The 13,821-nt window shown below is 42.2% G+C and overlaps 1 protein-coding gene across 6 annotated transcripts in view; it reads right to left on the bottom strand.

The window, feature by feature from the left end:
• dst (dystonin) overlaps nt 1–13,821 on the bottom strand; it is a 666,855-nt gene that overhangs the window by 581,043 nt on the left and 71,991 nt on the right. The window lies entirely within an intron of this gene.

Here is a 13,821-nt window from a genome sequence, read left to right as displayed (position 1 = left end):
TCCCATTACTAAAAGGACTTTCTGCTGCTGTGTGCCTTGTAACAATGTTCATATTTTCACACATACTCCTGAACTCATCATTGGCAAATTCTCCTCCATTGTCAGTTAGAAACCTAGCTAGTGCTCCCAGTCCTGTTCCTATCCACCTTTCCATTATCTTGTTCACTATTACTTTTTTCTTTACTATAAAGTTACCGTCGACAGACTGAATCCACATCTACGAAATGTCGAATAAAATTGTTTTTGTCTTTATCCCATACTTTCAAGTCCACTGCTACGGTTTCATTAAAGTCCCTTGCTAATGGGAGACTCACTATGGCGTCCTCCTGTATTTTTTACAGATATCACATTTCTCACTGATATCTTCGATAAGTTTAGTGTAGTCATCATCTATAACCCCTGCATCTTTTAACAGAATCTTCAACCTATGACAAGATGGATGTGCAAACTGTCGATGTAGTTTGAAATAAGTTGCCTTTTCTCCTTTAAATCCCTCCCCCCAGATGCCATTAATACTTCTCGAACATCCTGCTTAGAGATGTTAGGTCTTGCTAGAGGAATACAATAATGTCCTGACTGTGTAAACCACAAAGCTACACATTTCCCAAAGACAATTGCCCTATCATGTTACATATCCAATTTCATCTGAGCCTTTTTCATAGACAGTTTACTTAACAGCAATTCTTCATCTGTACTAATAAAATGGTTTACCCCTGCTATTTTACATGGAATTACCAGTCTTTTTAGTGATTTCAACGTGTTGTCATCCCCAAACCTGAAACAGGTAGAACTGTCATATTCTTTAACCTTATTTTGGTTTTCCTTACTTAAAGAATCCATGTAACACCTTAACCAGTTCACTCCACATACTGTGGATGTACACCCACTGTCTAGTACTGTGCAATTGAACGAATCTGAGACTAGGACACTCATTACTGGACTGAAGCTTCTTGTGACCTTCTGATTGATCAGTAGTGTCATCCTCACCTTCCAAACCTTCCACATTATGTGTCATCTCAAAAACTTTGTTATTCCTTTTTGGAACAATGCAATGCATGGTGATACTTTGAGTCACATCAGAAACACCTGTTGAACTCCCCTTGGTTATTCCTGGAGTTCATCCTTCTGCCATAATTATCCAATTCCTGCTGTCTGTTATAGCTGCCGAACAGGTCTCTATCCTCATTCGTTTTGTGTGTGTTTCTCCATTAGTACCGACGTCTGGGCCCCATACATGAACGGTGTCAAAATGCTGCTAGTATTGTATCCTCCACCTTTGGTGTCACTGCTAAAGAGCCCAACTGCGTCATGAAAGCAGCCGGAAAAGAATGTTTTCCCAAAAATCTTTTTTAGGGCGTCAGACATCTGATCAAGCAGCTTATCTTTTTCATTGAATCTAACTCCGGTTAATACTAAGAGCCTATCCATGTTCGATATCCTAGCACAATCCAACAATTTGCAGGCAAGTACTGATCTAGGAATTTCCAAGCAGGATCGCTGCAACCTTTCATATAGTTGAATAAACTCAATAATATATTCTTCTATGGAGGAACCATCCATTTTTCTAAATTTATCAAAGTCCAACCATACCTCATAGGCACTCAATAAGTTACCCTTCATATAAATTTCAACCATTTATTTCAAGAGTTTGTCCAAACCTTCCTCATTGTCCAAATGATGAGCCTCTAGCTCCGAGAACACTTTGCCTCCGATCTTGCTTCTGGCAGGAAGTGTAAGTGCAAGGGTCATTCCTTGCTTCCTTTTAGCTAAAAACGTAACCTGTGTCCATATATCAACTTCATTCTTCCATTGTTCATAAGGTTTGGCTTCACAAAACAGCGGTGGAAAATCATATCCTGACAGCTTACACTTGGTTTCAGTCATCTTTGTTCAAAAAAAACTCCAAATACAGCTTTCTGAAAAAAAAACTCCAATTCAGGCAATGTTAGAGAAATCTCCAAGCCTGTTTGTGAAGAAGACACTGGGACTAGGATGCTTTGGTTTTGATTATTTATTGCCCGTCACAGAGCTTACTTCTGCTCTCCAAACACCAACCAGTGCTGGCTGGCTCTTTATATATACACACTTGAATAGAATTAACTAATTAACACCCAACATCTGGTCACCCTATTATCTTGAACTACCAGGTATTTATCATCCATTAACAGAACTTCAGACCTGAGTACTGTGTCCCCTGGGTACGAACCCTCCTGCCAGTGGAAAGAGTTTCTCCTCTAACTCTATGATCATAATTTTGAACAGCTCTACCAAATCTCCCCTTAACCTTCTCTGCTCTAAAGGAGAACACCAGCCTCTCCACATAATTGAAGTCTTTCATCCCTGGTATCATTCTCGTAAATCTCCCCTGGATCCTCTCCAAGGCCTCAACTTCCTTCCTAAAGTGTAGTGCCCAGGACTGGACACAATAATCCAGCTGGGGCCTCACCAGGGATTTATAAAAGGTTTAGCATAACTTCCTTGCTTTTGTACTCAATGTCGCTATTTATAAAACCCAGGATCCTGTAAGCCTTTTTTAAAACAAAATCCTTAGACATCCAGGCACACGTATAAATGAGGCAGGATAGCATCATAATACCTTACACCTCATTTTCTGGGGTCTCCGCTTGAAGGGGCAATGAGGAGGCTGTGGGTGAGGGCAGGCCTGAGGTTTGCCCACTATGAGAGCCTGTGCCTAATCCCACCACAAAGGGAGAATTGGAGAAGAATGCGGCAGCTAACCGATCAAGGTAGAAAAGATAGGTTCCAGAAAAAGGTTTAGATTAAATTTGAAGAATATAACTTTAAAGCATCTCCCCTCCATTTTCCAGTCGATTCCTATTCTTTTTATAAGAAGCAGAGATACTTGGATTTCAGAAATTTTCACACCAATCTCACAAGGAGCTAGGGAACTGTAGCTTTAATTATGGGCAAGGCAACTGGCTTTAAGATAATTTTAATTAATTGCAGGACTAATTATAGCTACATTCCTGGAAGGGAGAAAAAAAAAACACTAAATAATTTACAATCCATTTCTATTGCTGACTGACTCACCATTGACCAGAAACTTAACTGGACGAGCAGATCAGAGGCTAGGAATCCTGTGGCGAGTAACTCACCAATTGACTCCCCAAAGCCTATTCATCATCCACAAGGTACAAGCCTGGAGTGATGGAACAATGATTTGGAGGAAAGTATAGGTGGTCTGATTAGCAAGTTTGCAGACAACACTAAGATTGGTGGAGTAGCAGATACTGAAGGGGACTGTCAGAGAATACAGCAGAATATAGATAGATTGGAGAGTTGGGCAGAAAAATGGCAGATGGAGTTCAATCAGGGCAAATGCGAGGTGATGCATTTTGGAAGATCCAATTCAAGAGTGAACTACACAGTAAATGGAAAAGTCCTGGGGAAAATTGATGTACAGAGAGATTTGGGTGTTCAGGTCCATTGTTCCCTGAAGGTGGCAACGCAGGTCAATAGAGTGGTCAAGAAGGCATACGGCATGCTTTCCTTCATCGGACGGGGTATTGAGTACAAGAGTTGGCAGGTCATGTTACAGTTGTATAGGACTTTGGTTCGGCCACATTTGGAATACTCCGTGCAGTTCTGGTCGCCACATGACCAAAAGGATGTGGATGCTTTGAAGAGGGTGCAGAGGAGATTCACCAGGATGTTGCCTGGTATGGAGGGCGCTAGCTATGAAGAGAGGTTGAGTAGATTAGGATTATTTTCATTAGAAAGACGGAGGTTGAGGGGGGACCTGATTGAGGTGTACAAAATCATGAGAGGTATAGACAGAGTGGATAGCAAGAAGCTTTTTCCCCAGAGTGGGGGATTCAATTACAAGGGGACACGAGTTCAAAGTGAAAGGGGAAACGTTTAGGGGGGATATGCGTGGAAATTTCTTTACGCAGAGGGTGGTGGGTGCATGGAACGCTTTGCCAGCGGAGGTGGTAGACGCGGGCACGATAGCGTCTTTTAAGATGTATCTAGACAGATACATGAATGGGCAGGAAATAAAGAGATACAGACCCTTAGAAAATAGGCGACAGGTTTAGATAGAGGGTTTGGATCGGCGTAGGCTTGGAGGGCCGAAGGGCCTGTTCCTGTGCTGTAATGTTCTTTGTTCTTTGGATGGGTGCAGCTTAACAACACTCAAGAAACTCGACACCATCCAGGACAAAGCAGCCCGTTTGATTGGCACCCCATCAACCCCCTCTACCACTGGTGCACCATCTACAAACTGGCGACCTCTACAACCTAGAACAACATGGGATCACCACCTGCAAGTTCTTCAAGTCCTGACTTGAGGGATGATGAACGAACAGTGATATACATCAAAATCCAGGAACTCACTCAATAGGTCAAAGAGCATAAATAGCAAAGCAGTCAAGCAGGCTATCAAGGTATCAGGGCAAGAAATAAGTAAGTATTGTGAATAAAAGCAAAATACTGCAGATGCTGGCAATCTGAAATAAAAACAAGAAATGCTGGAAATACTCAGCAGGTCTGGCAGCATCTGGGGAGAGAGAAGCAGAGTTAACGTTTCAGGTCAGTGACACTTTTTCAGAACCCAAGTATTGTGAAATTGTGCACTCACTCAGTGATTAAACCACCAGTAGATTAATTAACTCATGGAAGATTATTCATCTAGAAATTAAATTGGGAAGCTGTTGCACTTAAAGCAGATCACTCAAATGATTGCTACTTCTGATTTAAGCTATTGGTGCTACACCCACTGACGAAATTATTGAGTGTCTTATTCATCAATAGCTGTATCGACAGTTGATTTATAACCAATTACCTCAGCAGCTAAGTCTGATGAGAGGCAGATCTATTCAGTAACTATTACTTGAGTAACTAACTTTTGTATTGACCAAAAGAGCAATCGCTCAGGACAAACATATCCACCAGATCAATAAGAAAGGGATTGAGAAGACTGACAATTTCCAACTGCAATTAATACATTCAGTACAGTAATTTACAGGAGTCTGATAGTTCACAAGGATTTATAGAAAATCCAGGCTAAAGATATTGAAAGAAGCTCACACAATTATTATTAGTCAGCTAAGAGCTAGACCAATCTTGGGCTGCCAAGGTCTGAGGTACAAGGGCTACACACTTGGTCATCAAGATTGGGCTTGCCAAGTGCAGCACTCGGCAGGGTAACAGAAATAGGGACCACAGTATTGTCTTAAAAAAGGGAGAACTTGACAGCGATTCAGTCAGGAGTGTTGCATGGTCAACTCCCCAAGAGAGTTTCACGGACAACTGTCAGATCCCAGCACGACAGAAAACTGGAATGGGGTTACATGTAGGGACCAAGAAACCTCAACAAAAGGTGCCGGTAAATACAAGACCCAAGTTACAGGTCACAGATGGCACAGTGCAGTATTAGACACCACACTTAGATTCAGTGTTGGGCAAAATCAAAACTCCCAAGGAATTTCTCTTAACATTTAATATTTCCATTTCCTACATTTCAAAATTACTTCATTGGCTGTAAAGTGCTTGGAGATGCCCAATGGTCGTGAAAGGCACTACATAAATGCAGTTTTTTAAAAAACAAACCTCTAAAATCAGTGCTTGTATTAAAAAAAAGAGTAATGGCAAACAATTCATGCACAAATGCTTTTTGTTTAGATTTTACCACTTCTGTCACTTCACTCTGCTTCGCATTTATTACTAATTATATTAGGCTCTGATTTTACATTGTTATGACTGAAGATATTTTCTTCCTGTATTTATATTTCCTATTTGAAGTGTGCAAAGGGGCTTGATGAAGCACAAACATTGCATAGACCTGATGGCTGAACTGCCTGTTTCTGTGTTGAAATTTTAATGTAATTAACACTGGAGATAAATTGCACTTCTACAGGGGACAATTGTACACATAATCCCCAGGTAACTCTACATAATTGCTGACTAGCCACAGAGGTGTTGAGGGTATCATGGTCCTATAGTTTTTTTTCTGGGAATATGCAGTTTGCCTTTAAGGCTTGCAAAGGATCAGTATTGCTTGAAGAACTAGCAAGCCTCAGGAGTTATAGGAAGGTGCATTTTCATTGCCTTAGAAACAATCATTTGGAGACTGCAATTCAAAGGGTGCATTCTTGTTACCACAGATACAGCCACTGGGAGTGAGTATTAAGCAATACACTTGTTACAGTTCAATTCTGAACTGGCTTTTTAGTTGAAGACAGTTTTGTTCTAACAGAACACAGACACAGAGGACACAACTGAGATGAGCACACCTGAAAAAGAGTTCTCAACTATTTAAACTGAAGGAAGATTTTAGTCTGTTTAATTATTATCTCTCAAAATTCTAAAACATCAAGCCAAAACAGAGATCTCCGGTAATTTAAACTGAAGAAAGCGAGGTTAGACTGTGACAATCTTTTATCCCTCATAAACTCTAAAGTCAGATTGATTCTGCTGAAAGTGTTTGCAAGTCGTTAATTGTTGAAATTCGCTAGAGAAGGAAAGCAACATTCTGTGAGAACTTCAAGCAACATTGGACTGTAAATTTGCAAGGACTCTAATTTTTTCTATTTTAAATGTTGTTTATATCTTCATAGTGTTTAAGAATTTAGTATTTCTAATTAAAGAGTTAATTTGTTGATTTAAAGACATCTGCATTGGTTAGTCTCATTCGGGGGTTAATAGATGGTACAATGTGGCTGGGTCTTTCTTTAATTTGGAAGGTTTTAAATGATATGTTATGCGATCTGTGGAGCGACGGGATTGAATTATCAGTGCATTTCTCCCACCACAATCAGAATCATACATTTTGATTGGGGATTTTGACTGGACCAGTCAGTCATAACAAGGGTGACACCATTTTGGCACAACGTTTAGAAGAGAGTGGGGGCACAGTGCGGACTTGATCAGTGTATTTCCAAAAAAAGCAAGGACTGCCGTCACAGGTCAGCAGGTAGCTGGTTGGTTAGTTTTAAGGTTTATCTTCCTCTAAACTAGGGCAGCAGTATAAACTAGGACAAGGAAACTAAAGTACTACATCAAATTTACTTAATTTATAAATAAACTTAATAAAATTTCAAATCAGGGTAAGTATAACAGTAAATGAATTTGGAGTAGTGGCCCAGAGCAGGTCTAGAGGCATTAATTAAAATTAAGAGCCTAAACAAGTTACTAACTGGATTCTAATACAGGAAATAAAAAAATTTTTAAGACCATGGATGGACAGCTGAGATCTATTGCTCGCAATTCCTATGTCATGTGGGAACATCAGGACACTTCCTGTGTATTGGGGCCCGTGTGTGTAGGAAGTGTCTCCAGCTGCTTGAGCTCAGGACTTCCAGGCTTGAGGAACAGCTGGAGTCACTGTGGACCACCAGGGAGAATGAGAGTTTCCTGAATTGTATACCTTACAGGCAGTAAGAGCTCAGGATAGTGATGGGTGACCATCCCAAAAAGTTGGAAGCAGCAGGAAGTGCAGGAGTCTTTGGGGTTTGTGCTGCTCTCAAACCGGTACTCAGCACTGGAGACTGCTGGCAGTGACGACACCTTGAAGGAGTGCAGTCCAGACTGTGGCACCAATGGGCCAGGGACTGCACAGGAGGGAACAGCAAAGAGTAGAAATGCAGTTGTTACAGGATATTCCATAGTTAGGCGGACAAATCGGCACCTCTGTAACCATCATTGTAGTGTCATGCTAGGCCCCCAGCTGCCAAGAACGAGGCACATTAATTTTGTCATGAACATTGATTTTTAAACTGTTACTGGAATGAAGAAAGGACTTGTTAAAGAGATCATCTCTGGCTGGCAAAGACATTTGCATATTAACAGACAGTATTTGGCAGGGTAAAAGCAACCATTCCCTGACATTCAACCCATAATGATATAGAGGATTGGATATGGAACACACAAAAAAAAGAGGCTTATGGCAGATTGAGAGCGCTGAAAACAGCTGAGGCCCTAGAGGAGTAAAGAAAGTGCAGGGGTGTACTTAAAAAAGTAATTAGGAGAGCGAAGAGGGGACATGAAAAAACACTGGCGGGCAAGATAAAGGAAAATCCCAAGGCATTTTATAAGTAGATGAAGAACAAGAGGATAACCAGGGAAAGAGTAGGGCCCATTAGGGACCAAAGTAGCAAACTGCGTGTGGAGCCGGAAGACATAGGTGAGGTTTTAAATGATTACTTTTCATCTGCGTTGACAGATGATCCACACAAACTGCATGTGGAGAGGGATGATGTAGGTTTAGAGATCAGGGAGGGGGATTGTGATATACTTGAACAAATTAGCACTGAAAGGGAGGAAGTATTAGCTGCTTTACCGGGCTTAAAAGTGGACAGATCCCCAGGCCCAGATGAGATGTATCCCAGGTTGTTAAGTGAGGCAAGGAAGGAGATTGCAGGGGCTCTGACACAAATTTTCAAATCCTCTCTGGCCACAGGAGAGGTACCAGAGGATTGGAGGACAGCGAATGTGGTACCATTATTCAAGAAGGGTAGTAGGGATAAACCAGGTAATTACAGGCTGGTGAGTCGAACATCAGCGGTTAGGAAACCATTGGAAAAAATTCTGAGGAACAGGATTAATCTCCATTTGGAGAGACAGGGATTAATCAGGAATAGTCAACATGGCTTTGTCAGGGGGGGGGGGGGGGGATCGTGTCTATCAAATTTGATTGAATTTTTCGAGGAGGTGACTAAATGTGTAGATGAGGGTAAAGCAGTTGATGTAGTCTACGTGGACTTCAGTAAAGCTTTTGATAAGGTCCTGCATGGGAGATTGGTTAAAAAGGTAAGAGCCCATGGGATCCAGGGCAATTTGGCAAATTGGATCCAAAATTGGCTTAGTGACAGGAGGCAGAGGGTGATGGTCGAGGGTTGTTTTTGAGTGGAAGCCTGAGACCAGTGGTGCACCACAGGGATCGGTGCTGGGACCCTTGCTGTTTGTTGTGTATGTGAATGATTTAGACGTGAATATAGGAGGTATGATCAGTAAGTGTGCAGATGACACGAAAATTGGTGGTGTCGTAAATAGTGAGGAGGAAAGCCTTAGGTTACAGGACAATATAGATGGGCTGGTAAGATGGGCAGCACAGTGGCAAATGGAATTTAATCCTGAGAAGTGTGAGGTTATGCATTTTTGAAGGACTAACAAGGCAAGGGAATATACAATGGATGGTAGGACCCTAGGAAGTACAGAGGGTCAGAGGCACCTTGGTGTACTTGCCCATAGATCACTGAAGGCAGCAGCAAAGGTAGATAAGATGGTTAGGCAGGCATATGGGATACTTGCCTTTATTAGCCGAGGCATAGAATATAAGAGCAGGGAGGTTATGATGGAGCTGTATAAAACGTTAGTTAGGCCACAGCTGGAGTACTGTGTACAGTTCTGGGCACCACACTATGGGAAGGATGTGATCGCACTGAAGAGGGTGCAGAGGAGATTCACCAGGATATTGCCTGGGCTGGAGCATTTCAGCTATGAAGAGAGACTGAAAAGGCTAGGGTTATTTTCCTCAGAGCAGAGAAGGCTGAGGGGGGACCTGTTTGAGGTATACAAAATTATGAGGGGCATTGATAGGTTAGATAAGAGGAGACATTTTCCCCTTAGCGGAGGGGGTCAATAACCATGGGGCATAGATTTACGGTAAGGGGCAGGAGGTTTAGAGGCGATTTGAGGAAAAATCTTATTAACCAGAGTGTAGTTGGAATCTGGAACGCACTGCCTGAAGGGGTGGTAGAGGCAGGAACCCTCACATTATTTTAGTAGTATTTAGATGAGCACTTGAAACGCCATAGCATACAAGACTACGGGCCAAGTGCTGGAAAATGGGATGAGAATAGATAGGTGCTTGATGGTCAGCACAGACACAATGGGTCGAAGGGCCTGTTTCTGTGCTGTATAACTCTATGACTCTAATGGACTTTTGATATCCAGATGTTAAAGGTAGGGGAGCTCACATTCCAGGTTGACTGCTAAGATGGCTGAATACATAAACGGACATGGTCACATGACTAACCTGCTGGGCAACCTGTTTTTTTTGAATTTGGACAAACAGGTTTGAGCAGAAAGCTGTTTGCTCCTGGACTGAGATCTCTCTCCTGTCTGCTCCCATCTGTTTCTCACAAGCCTCTGGACCCACTGAGAACACATGAACTTCAAGAGAGAAAAGTCTCCTACTTTGAACAAGGTTTAAGAAGAATACTGGGCCCCATCGAAAAGCAAGATCTACCTACAATCAAGGACTCTACAATGAGCTCGAAGAACCGTAACAAAAACTCTTCAGATATTGCCTCAAACCTTTCCACTTTATTTTTCTTCTGCTCTTTTCTGTCTCTATTTGCATGTGTGTATCGCGAATGCATGCTAACATGGGGGCGGAGTGTATCCATTGGCGTTAACCGAATTAGAGTTTAAGTTTAATAAATTTCAATTTTTCTTCTTTAAACCTAAGAAAGCCTGTTTGCGCTGGTTTCTTTGCCTTACAATTGGAAAGAGGTGAACAAGAATTCACCAAGGGGGAGTTAAAAACAGTGTGTTTAAAATTAAACCCAATTACGGTAAGACCAGGTGAAGACTGAAAGGGAACCCTAGACACCTTTCTCACCTGGTTGTAACAGTAGTATATGTAAAGGGTTAATACCGAAGACAGTGAGAGACACCCCTCCCACATGCACGAGCGATAATATAACTGTCACATGAGCTAGGCTGGAGTAGAAGGAGGAGCAACACGAAGGATGCTAACTTAGGTGGCTTGCAGAAAGTATATATGGTAACTGTAAATGATGAAGAGTTGTTAGTTAACCTCTAACAGAGTCCCAGACTTTCTCTAGAATGCTTTGGCAATATTATAGAAACACAACAATTCAATATGGTGGCAATAGTGAAAGCGACCAGGAGAATTTGAAGATCTCCTTACCTTAAGAAGGAACACCAGAAGAACAGCAGAGAAATTTAAAGACAAATACTGACCCGGAACAGCAACAGAACTACATACCTGCAGAAGAGGCTGTGAGGAGCTTCGAAACTATGGGGAAAGTCAGTGCACAAAAATACAGGCCGCACCACAGAACAGAAGCGTGGTTGCCTGCAAATAAACTCCAGCAATCGGGTGAGTTAAAAGCACTTTAGAAAGCTTGAAGTAATTTCCTTAAGGCATCGGGCTCGAAGATAACAAAAATACGGGGAAGAACCCAATCCTTCATTCAGGCTGAATGAGAGGGTAAAGAGCGGGAAACCCCCAGAAAATGTGTGAACTGCTGAAAAGCCCACAAAACCCCCAAACACAACAGGGGCACTCTATTAAGGCAACCAAGCCTGAAAAAAGCAGCATTTCTTAAAGGGGAACACTCTTGAAAAAAAAAGTCTATCAAATGAAGCAATGTGGATCCAAAATTGGGAATGCCGGAGGTTACCATCAAGAGGGACCCAATCTGATTCAAAACTGGCTATTATGGAGAAAAAGGTTCCCAAGGTTTAGAATCATTTTGCAAAAATCTGAAGTGGAACAAGTGAACAATTCCTATCTGCAGTAGTGCGATTACAGACGATGTAATAGTCCGACAAGGGATCAATGAGGATACCGATAAATTCGGAGAGGTACTCCAAGCCTTTGATAAATATTTTAATCTCCAACGTATGCCAGCCAAGAGCGACGTCTCAATTCATTCCATCTTCGCTGCCTTCGGAGAATACTTGGCATCAGGTGGCAGGACTATATCTCCAACACAGAAGTCCTTGAAGCGGCCAACATCCCCAGCTTATACACACTACTGAGTCAGCGGCGCTTGAGATGGCTTGGCCATGTGAGCCGCATGGAAGATGGCAGGATCCCCAAAGACACATTGTACAGCGAGCTCGCCACTGGTATCAGACCCACCGGCCGTCCATGTCTCCGTTATAAAGACGTCTGCAAACGCGACATGAAACCGTGTGACATTGATCACAAGTCGTGGGAGTCAGTTGCCAGCATTCGCCAGAGCTGGCGGGCAGCCATAAAGACAGGGCTAAATTGTGGCGAGTCGAAGAGACTTAGTAGTTGGCAGGAAAAAAGACAGAGGCGCAAGGGGAGAGCCAACTGTGCAACAGCCCCAACAAACAAATTTCTCTGCAGCACCTGTGGAAGAGCCTGTCACTCTAGAATTGGCCTTTATAGCCACTCCAGGCGCTGCTTCACAAACCACTGACCACCTCCAGGCGCGTATCCATTGTCTCTCGAGATAAGGAGGCCCAAAAAGAAAAAAAGATACCAATAAAATCTTGGAAAAAGCCAAAATTAATAAGCGGGCACAGATGATTGGCAAATCTGTTGGCACATATTAATGACCAGTATAGATTGACAGAATGTTGCAAATATGACAGTTTAAAGGCAGAACTAATGAGAGACAGGTTAGTCATTGGTATAGAAGATGGAACCTTGTCAGACCTGTTGCAATTCAAGGAAGACCTCACACTGGAAAAGGCCATTCAAATGGTAAGACAGGCAGAAGTTTGCAAACAAAATAGGGACATCCTACGAGTGGAAGACAAGCCGTGGATGAAAAGGAGTCCAATGCCCATCCAACTGGTTCAGCCAAAGCCAGGGAAACACTTCGAGGAACAGAAAAAAAAAACCACAGGTGTAAGGCGCATGAAATAGGAAAATCTTGCTAACGCTGTGGAGCCAACAAAACCCATAGACAAGAGCAGTGCAAAGCTAGTAAAGCTGTGTGTCTTAAGTGTGGAAAATCTAGACATTATGGGAAGATGTGCCATAGCAAAATTTCTTCACTTAAAGATACAAAGTAGAAGACCTTCACTCAAAGAGCAGTGAATCAAGAATAACAGTACCCACAAGAGAAAGAACCAGGAGAGATCTTGGGAGAAATCAGTAATCCAGACCAAATTTCTGGACACCTCACAACTTTTAAACTTGACACAGGGGCTCGTGTCACGGTATTGTCTGACCAAGAGCCTTGAGTTAGGAGACATTAGCAGCAAGCGACAGATATACAGTTGCATGGTCCAGGCAGGACACAACTGCGAGTAAAAGGCAAACTCCAAGCAGCTCTTCAGCATAGAGGCAGACAACTGGTAGAGACCTTACATGTCCTACATAATCAAGAAATGTCTACTCAGCAGGAGTGCATGCCTACAACTGCAGTTGGTTAAAAAAAGTCAAAGTCAAGCAAACAAAGGTAAACAATTCCTTTCAAAAAGAATTACTAATGGGAAGGAAGTTAAAAAGGCAGCTTCCCGCATTGCCTCAAAAATTGAAGATGCAAGAATACGAAAAAGATCGAAGGCAACAAACCCGGAACTATAATAGGAGATTTGGAGCGAGAAGTTGACCTGAATTAAACAACGGTCAAAAAGTTTGGGTATGTGACCTGGAATGAGAAGGCACAGTCTTCATGTTAATGGATTACTATCAGCAATCGTATGTTATACAAACGAATCAAAGGAATAGGGGCGTATAGGTTATTGGGAGTAGGTGGAAATGTGGAGGAATCAGTTCAGCTATGAACTTATTGAACGGCGGAGCAAGCTCAAAGGGTTGAGAGTGTTTGATGGTACTAAAGAAGGAAGAAGTACCATATTAAATAGGAGCAGACAAAGCAGGACTACGAGGGATACAAGACAGGTTTAGAATGCATGTATGTTATCGCACAAAGTGTGGTGCGTAAGGTTGGTGAGCTACAAGCACAAATAGCCATGTGGAAACATGATAAAGTGGCAATAACGGAAATGTGGGTTAAAAATAGTGAGGACTGGGAGCTTAATATTCAAGGATACAAAGTGTTCAAAAAAATGGGAAGGAGAAAAAGGAAGTGGGATGATTTGAGAAGACATTGTAGTATTCAA

Source organism: Heterodontus francisci, chromosome 3, assembly GCF_036365525.1.
Source record: "Heterodontus francisci isolate sHetFra1 chromosome 3, sHetFra1.hap1, whole genome shotgun sequence".
Classification (NCBI taxonomy): Eukaryota; Metazoa; Chordata; class Chondrichthyes; order Heterodontiformes; family Heterodontidae; genus Heterodontus; species Heterodontus francisci.
Note: the sequence above shows the minus strand (reverse complement) of the source record. Positions and strands in the feature narration are given on the sequence as shown.